This window comes from Lemur catta, chromosome 15 (genome assembly GCF_020740605.2).
Source record: "Lemur catta isolate mLemCat1 chromosome 15, mLemCat1.pri, whole genome shotgun sequence".
Taxonomy (NCBI): domain Eukaryota; kingdom Metazoa; phylum Chordata; class Mammalia; order Primates; family Lemuridae; genus Lemur; species Lemur catta.
The window spans coordinates 29,472,910-29,481,956 of record NC_059142.1 but is presented as its reverse complement, the minus strand read 5'-3'; positions in this window follow the sequence as shown (position 1 = coordinate 29,481,956).

Sequence of the window (9,047 nt, the reverse complement as noted above, 5' to 3'; positions counted from 1 at the left end):
TCTGCGGACGAGGACACGGACCTCAGACCTCCCGGTCAGAGCCCTTGTCCAGTCGGGCTTCTGCACAGACTTGCGCCTGGAGCATGTCCCTTCCTTCCCAGAACTCACCCGAGACTGGAGATGTCCCCACTGTCCCCGCTAGCAGGGCAGGCCTTTAAAAAAAATAACTGTAGGCCTTCCCCTTACCCTCTTCCCTGGACCCTGACTCTGACATATCGGCATCAGTCCTTGAGACTGGAGCCCACACTCCGACTTAAACTTGGTGATTTCTTTCCGTTCCACCAATAGAACATGCTTTTTTTTTTTAATTGTTATTTTGCCATTTATACTTTCCTGAGATTTGGAGACAACCAGTTTAACAAAGGTTCTCTCTCTCTCTCTCTCTCTCTCTCTCTCTCACACACACACACACACACACACACACACACACAGAAATACACACATGTAATACTGGAAGTTTGGAACTGAAACATTTTTCTCAAAATTGTTTATTTAGACTTATTTCCTTTAATTTTTTCTTTTGTTCTGTTTTTCTTCCCTCTGGCCTAACTGCAGGAAACGTGGTAGACAGGAGAGTAAAAGTGTTCAAGAGAGGGGATGGGATTGTGGCAGAGAAAGATAGTGTTTCCGGAAGAGTTGGTTGGAGTTTGCATTGGAAGCAGAGTGAGAGGGTAACAAAAATGAGGAAAAGATAAGTGTCTTAGATTACGTTGCAATAGCTACTATTCATGGAGTACCTACTGTGTGCTAGATAAGTCACGTGTATTATCTATTATAATCCTTACAAACCCTGCAAGACAGTTTTATAGATGAGAGTCACAACGTAGACAAAGCAGGACTGGGATTCTAGCTCAGGACTGCTGACCTCTGTGTTATCACTCCTGGTTCCCCTAATTATTGTCCTGAGGGCTCCATTCTCCCAAAACTGTTTACCCCATTTGTTCTCTTTCACATTTTGTTGTTGTTTGCATGGAGAGGAGGAAGATGGAAGGATAGGGGGTAGGAAATGAAGGCTTATGCATAGCATTAATATCTCATTTCACAATAAAATTATCTCATGTTACAGATGAGAAAGCAGAGGCTTAAAAAAACTAAATAACTTGCCTAAGACAGTGGGTGTTGGCACCCAGCCTCTCTCATTTCAGAAGCTAAGGGTTTCCTACCATGAAATGCTGCCTCCCGAGGGAGGAGTGGAGCAGTTTCCAGGAAATACGCACTATGAAATCCGCTCTGACCCATTTGTCATGGGTAGGGTGGCCTTCTGACTCACGCTAGAATCTGGAATTCACTTCCCAGGCTGAGGTTTAGAAAGGCTGGTTAGACAATGAAGATGACTAAAAGGGCCATACTTTATCAAATTCCACACAGCAGATATTTACTAAGATCTACTATGCACCAGGCATGAACAGACTGAGCACTAAAGAAATAGAACATTAATCAAACAAAAGCCTGCCTTCTCATACGGGGGGAAGACAAGAGCATAAAGCAGTAAAAGGGAATATGGGGAGAGACCATTTCCTGCTAGGGGTACGGATTCCTCATCTGCAAATCAGGGAGCCCAATAATACCTTCTTCGTGGGGGTGTTGTGGAAACAAATGGAGTGCATGCAGAGCACACTGAAGTAGGCAGGAATGAGGCATCATGAATGTTAATCCTTGTAATGGGCTTATGGAGGCCCAGGGACTCTCCCTGGGCTGGAGGGTGTGTTTATCAAAAGTGACCTCAGCAGAACAATGTCCTTAAGTCAAATATGACCCAGCTGTTCACAAGGAAGCTGTGCAGCGCAGTCTGGCCATACAGCAGATGGCTGGCTATCTCTGGAGGTTGGGAAAACTAGGTGGAGTAATACACTTATTTGTCTGCAAATATAATTTGCCTATTATTTCTATCAATGCTATTTCATAGATTTAAGGTCAGATTGTGGGTGTGGTTCTAACATCCAGGGCTCCAGTGCTCAATCTCTTATGACGGAGCTCTGCTCTTGTTCTCATCTGAAAGATGGCCAGAGAAATCTCAATGACCTGAGACCATAGAACTAGAGACAGAGATGGTCCTGGGGTACAGCCTCTCGACTTTTAGATTCTCCATGTATGGAAAAGACTATGGTGCCCATGCCCCCACACCTTGAAATTAAAAACAAATAATCAAAAAAGCCTATTCTTCCCCCCCCCCCCAGAAACAGAGTCTCACTCTTTTGCCTGGGCTAGACTGCAGTGGCATCATCACAGCTCACTGCAACCTCACACTCTCGGGCTCCAGCCTCCTGCCTCAGACTCCCAAGTAGCTAGGACTAAGGTGTGTGCCACCACACTCAGCAATTTTTCTATTTTTTTTTTTTTTTGTAGAAACAGGGTCTCACTTGTGTTCAAGCTGATCTTGAACTGGCCTCAACCAATCTTCCTACCTTAGCCTCCCAAAGTGCTAGGATTACAGGCATGAGCCACTCGCCTGGCCTGCCAATCATTTTTAAGTATAGCCATCATAGTGGGTGTGAAGTGTTATATCGTTGTAGTTATAATTACCATTTCCCAATGTCTGATGTTGAACATCTTTGCATGTGCGTGTTGGGCATTTGTACATCTTCTTTGGAAAAAATGTCTATTCAAACTCTATACCTGGCCAGGCATGGTGGCTGATCCCTGTAATCCTAGCACTTTGGGAGGCCAAGGTGGGAGGATTGCTTGAGGCCAGGAGTTCGAGACCAGCCTGAGAAAGAGCAAGACCCTGTCTCTACAAAAAATAGAAAAATTAGCTGGCATGGTGCTGCGCACCTATGGTCCCCAACTACTTGGGAGGCTGAGGCAAGAGGATCTCTTGAACCCAGGAGTCTGAGGTTGCTGTGAGATAGGCTGATGCCACTGCACTCCAGCCTGGGCAACCGAGTTAGAACCTGTCTGAAAAAAAAAACAAACCAAAACAAAACAAAACAATAAGATACCACTACACACTTAGTAGAATAGCCAGATGCAGAACATTGACAACGACTGCTGGCAAGGATGTAAAACAGGAACGAATACATTGTTGGTAAGAATGCAAAGCAGTACAGCAACTTTGGGAAGCAGTTTGGTTGTGTCTTAAAAAATTGAGCATACTCTTACCATATGATCCAGCAATCACACTCCTTGGCATTTACCCAAATAAATTGAAAACTTATGTCAACACAAAACCTCCACAGGAATTTTTACAGCAGCTTTATTCATAATTACCAAAACTTGCAAGCAACCACCATGTCCTTCAGTCAGTGAATGGGTAAGCCACAGTACATGCAGACAATGGAATATTAATCAGTGCTAAAAAGAAACAAACAATCAAGTCATGAGAAGACCTGGAAGAATTCAGTGAAAGAAGCCAATCTGAGGCTGATCTGAAGGTAGTGGGTTATCTCAATTGATTGTTCACAGTCAGCTACAGATCGAACTCCTTGTTCTACTCTTCCACTCTTTTCACTACTGTACTTGATTAGTCTTAAAAAAAATTTTTTTAAAAAGAAAAAAAAAATTTTTTTTAAGTCAATCAGAAAAGGCTACATACTATATGATTCCAACTATATGACATTCTGGAATAGGCAAAATTATGAAAACAATAAAAAGATCAGTGGTTGCCAGGAGTTCGAGGGAGGGAGGGGGATTTTGCAAAAGCACATTCTTAAGGGATTCCATCCCAAACCTTTTGCTCAATTCCTGATGGTGGAATTTTCTTTTTGTTTCCTCTTGCTCCATTCCTAACCCAGTGACCGAGAAGGGGCAGGCACACTTGGCCATGCCCAATCCACCCTGTGAGCAAACCAAGTCTCAGGTGGCAGATTAGCCACCGTGGGGTCTGGATCTCATCTCTTCATTGTCCCTCCCCCTTTCCACCTCAAACAGAAGGGATGAGCTTCCAAAACATTTGCAGATCCTTCTTTTTTCCCTCTCCACTCTCTGTCCTATTTGGACAACTGTGAAGAGGAGCCCTAGGAAGAGGGAAGCATCCCCGATGACCAGGCTCCGCTGCACGTTCATCTCGTGCTGGAACTTCATCAGCACCTGGATCACTAGCTGCCTCTGCACCCTCTTCTATCCCACACCCACAACCCTGCAGCCTCTCCATTTCCTGTTGCCTCATGGTCCTACTTCCTGATGTCTTCCTTGGTGACATTCCTATTGATACCATATCCCTTTTTTGAAAAATATTACAAAATTATAAAAGCATAGAATGCATGTGGCAAAACATTTACAGAAAAGGAAGTAAACTAGTCAGACAGAGATAACATTTATTAGTCTAATGATCAGGGAGCAGCACCGATGTCCCAACTGTGCCCTCTCTAACTTGGTGCTTCTCAGACTTTACTGTGCACACAAGTCACCTGGGCATCTGTTAAAACTTCTGATCCAGTGAGCTGGGGTGAGGCCTGAGATCCTGCCTTTCTTATCAGCCCCTGGGGAAGTGTGTGCTGCTAATACGCAAGCGCACTGGAGCAGCGAGGTTCCACCTTACCCCACCCAGCCCTTTTCCTTAAGGTTCAGTCAGACTTCTTTAGCAGACGTGAGAGGAAAAGCCCAGGAACAAATGGGGTGGCATGTTCCTGTTGGCACAGAGGGTTTATCTTGACCTGTTTCAGCCGAAATGTGCTGGCTGAGATAGTAACCAATCCAGTGCAATACGTGGACTACATTACAGTGGGTTTGTTTAGGAAAAAAATCAGACATTTTCTTACAGCCATTTTATATAGCAAAACCCTGCCAAAACCCAGTAAATGGAGCCCCTAAATCTGGTCATTTACCATGTGGGGTTGTGTTACTGCACCGCTAACAAAATGGCTGGGGTGCACACCTGCAAAAGACAGGAGCCAAACATCAGACCCATTGTACCCCAATTGCATTATTCTGGAGTTTTGTTGAATTTATTTTCCTGCAATCTCTCACTAATTTATCTGATTTTTTATTTAACTTAAAAAAACCCACAAAACTGAGTTGTTATTTTCTTAATATAACCTCTTTGAAGCTAAGGATCATGTGTTGTAAGTGGTCAATCATTGGAAGAAAGCTATACCACTCAAATACCAGGATAAGACACAGTGGGGAGATAATAGATGAATGAATTCATCCCCAGAAATCTGCTCTGTAGGACAAAAACACCACTGATGAGAATTAGGTGACTGACTTCCTCCTACCCAAAGACGTAATTAAAGAAAGTCTAAACATGGCAGCTATAATACGAAATATGGCACAAGTTGCTTGTAACAGATGAAAAGAAATTAGAAAGAGTGGGATTCAGGCCAGGCACAGTGGCTCACGCCTGTAATCCTAGCACTCTGGGAGGCTGAGGCAGGAGGATCATTTGAGCTCAGTAGTTTAAGACCGGCCTGAGCAAAGAGTGAGACCCTGTCTCTACTAAAAATAGGAAAATTAGCCAGGCATGGTGGTGCACGCCTGTAGTCCCAGCTACTCAGGAGGCTGAGGCAGGAGGATCCCTTGAGCCCAGGAGTTGGAGGTTGCAGGGAGCTAGGCTCACGCCACAGCACTATAGCCTGGGCAACAGAGTGAGACTCTGTCTCAAAAAAAAAAAAAGAGTGGGATTCAAGTTCTGCTGAAAATTTAGAGCAGGGCCTTGGGTAAGTTACAAAATAGGAACATAATAACTAACATCTCCTCAAGCACTTACCGGGCATCAGGTCCTGTGCTAACTGCTTTACATGCATTATCTCATTCCATCCTCGCCATGCTCCTACTGGCAGTACTGTGACAAGGAAACCGAGGCTTAGAGACGTTAGAACTTTCCTAAGGTGAAGTGACTAAGACAAGACCATGGCAGAATCTGCACCTGGATCAGCAGCCTGTAGAGCCCATGCTCTACCTACTTACTGTCTGCGATTTCACCTCCTCTGGGTCTGTTGTCTCAGAAGTACAATGGAGGTTGGGCTTCATTATTTTGAAGGTGGCTTCTGGCTTTAACATCACAGGACTTTCCCACGGCCAAAAGACTGGGTGCTTAGATTCCAGTTAAGACTCACAGTTTAGACCAGCGCTTTGTTTCCTCCTTGAGTCCGTCAGGACACAGGAGAGATGACAGGCCACGGCTATCACATACCCATGGGGACACCTGCTTGTTTCATGAGCTGGGTGCTGTGACTCCACTCTTACTTAGGCAGTGAACCTTTAGACTGAACAACCATTTGGGGCCGGATAAAAATACGCTTTTGACTAAATCAATATAACTTTTGCAAAGCAAAATAAATCCACGATATGAATATCCCATGCTGTCCGGCCACGGCGGCTCGGCACTTTGGGAGACCAAAGTGGAAGGATCACTTGAGGCCAGAAGTTCAAGACCAGCCTGAGCAACACAGTGAGACTCTGTCTCTACAAAACACACACATACACACACAGCCCAAAATTAGCCAGGTGTGGTGGCATATGCCTGTAGTACCAGTTACTCAGGAGGCTGAGGCAGGAGGATCGCTTGAGCCCAGGAGTTTGAGGCTGCAGTGAGCTATGATTGGACCACTGCACTCTGAGTGACAGAGCAAGACCATCTCAAGAAAGAAGGAAGGAAGGAAGGAAGGAAGGAAGGAAGGAAGGAAGGAAGGAAGGAAGGAAGGAAGGAAGTCACATGCTACACATGCTAACACCCAGTCATGACTTTTCTTCCTTAGTGCTAATTAATTGGAGTTTACTTACTCAATCAGCCTCTTCTGAATCTGATTAGAGGCTTAAGAGTAAACCAACACTTTCCTCATATCTGCTGTGTGCCAGGGTCTAGTCTAGCATGACTCTGACTTTCTACTCTAAGTCTGAGGATGATTTAGGCCACGGCTACAAATGAAGACACTCACCCCACGTCATCCAGCTTGGACCCAACTCTGACTTCAAAACCCATTTTCTTTTCACTATGTCAGTAGTTCTCCAAGTGTGGTCTGTGGACTCCTGCCTTTAAAACCATTTTAGGGATCTGCAAGGTCAAAGGTAGTGAGATGGTTTTTGTCTTTTCACTGCACTGATGTTGGCAATGATGGTGGGAAGGCAATAAGCAATGAACCCTTGCACTTCACAAATCTTCTAGCCAGGGGCGCCAGCTGCACTTGACGTCCTTGACAGAGTAGTAACAATTATTGTTATTCAACCTTGACCCTTAAAGACACACCCGCTCAAGTACACATATAGCACTTCTGCTGCCTTCCATAATACAATGGCCAACTCCAAGAAAAGCACTTGTGCAATTGTTTGAAACTGTGAGCTGAACTGGCCACATTTTTCAGGGCATACCATTTTTACTTGAAATAATTACTGAAAAAAAAACCTGCAGTCATTTGGACTTGGGCACTGGCATCCATTTCCTTGACAATAAACAAAGTGAGCTGCTCACTTCAAGAACAACTGACAGTATTTGTTGCCAATGAAAAAATTGAGCTTTCAAGCAAAAATTAGAATGTTGGAAAACTTGTATCTGCCACAGTGAGCTGACATCTTCCCAGTACTTAAAGACTTTCCTCGTGAGATCAGATAGTTGGCGATATTAACAAATGTAATTTTGAAATATCACCTAATTAAATGTACTAACATTTGGGAGATGGCAGGTTTCCAGCAAGTTCTGCTGGTGCAGCATCATGGTGACTTCTGCCCTCAGTGAGGTATAGCCATGTCCTCCCCTGGGGACAGGATTTGGGGGCTCTTCCTCAGGTGCTCTCAGCCCCCGGAGTAGCAGCTACTCCTGCTATTCCTATATCCTTTGAGTTTTCTTGACTTCTTACTAGCTAGTTCTCCATTATTCTAATCCCCGTGGGAGTCAGAAATTCTCTACATTAAACTTTTCGTGTTTGAATTACTGTGTGGTTTCTCTCTCCTGATTGGGCCTGGACTGATACAGCAGGTCTGGCAAGCAAGAGCTGTGCACAGTCCACTGGAAAGAAAAACAGATTAGTGCAGTCGTTACAGTGAAGGGAAGGGTGCAAAGGACAGGGGCGTGTTCCCGCCAGCCCTGGTTTGTGAATGGCAAGGGGGGGTCAACTTGACGTGGGTGGGGGGAGGTGTTGGTTTAAGGAAAAAGTTTGCAACAGATGCTTTTAGGTATAAAGAAGTTGAAAATTAGAACCAAATAGTATCCACATGTTGAGTGAGCCGGTGCTTTGACCTGCGAAGAGTTTTTGTGACATCATCTCTTCAGGACAGTTGAAGGAGCAGGGAAATACCCAACCAATCTAGGTTTAAAAGTAGCTAAAAAAAAAGTTAAGGGGTACTTAAGTTATACCATGGTGTCCAAGACAAGGACAGCAAAGAAGAGACCAACTGTATCAGTGACATGGTTGAAGAGGAACAGCTTACGGGTTTCACAAGGGACAAATGATCCACTGGGACACGACTGACCGAGTCAGGGCCAGTGTTTTTACACAGAGTGACAGCAGCTGGCGACTGAACAGCGAGTAGACAATCTGAAGATGGGTGCAACTGAGTCGCAGGACAGAAAGGTAATGAGCCAGAAGGTTCACGTCCCACAGCTAACGGTAGCACAGTGGGAAACGTGAGGATGCTTACACTCGAGGCCAGGACACAGCCACTTCAGGGACAGCCAGCCACCAAAACATCCTGGGGAAACAGAATACTGCCCTGAAGTTACACTAGGCAATCCCCACTGCTGGCTGGGTGGTCACTGGCAAGTTATTCACCACTGGGCTGAGGGGGTTAGATGACTTACCACTTTAAACCCACAGAGTAATCCCATAATAAAAAGAGCTGGTATTTGAGTACTTCCTCCTTGCCTCATCTAGAAGAGTTCTTCTGAACCCCAGTCCAGGAGCAATGAGGCAAAGATTTGGTCTCTGGCACGTACTTCTTGCTCAGCACCTACAATTTCATCTCCCCTCTTCTCTCTCACTCCTCGGTAAATATTAATAGTATCGCTTGGCGTTAAATTTGAGTACAACATGACAATTATATCCCTGATTTCAAACAGTAAAAAATACATTTACATTTTAGGATGGGCGCGGTGGTTCATGCCTGTAATCCTAGCTCTCTGGGAGGCCGAGTCCGGAGGATCGCTCAAGGTCAGGAGTTCGAGACCAGCCTGAGCA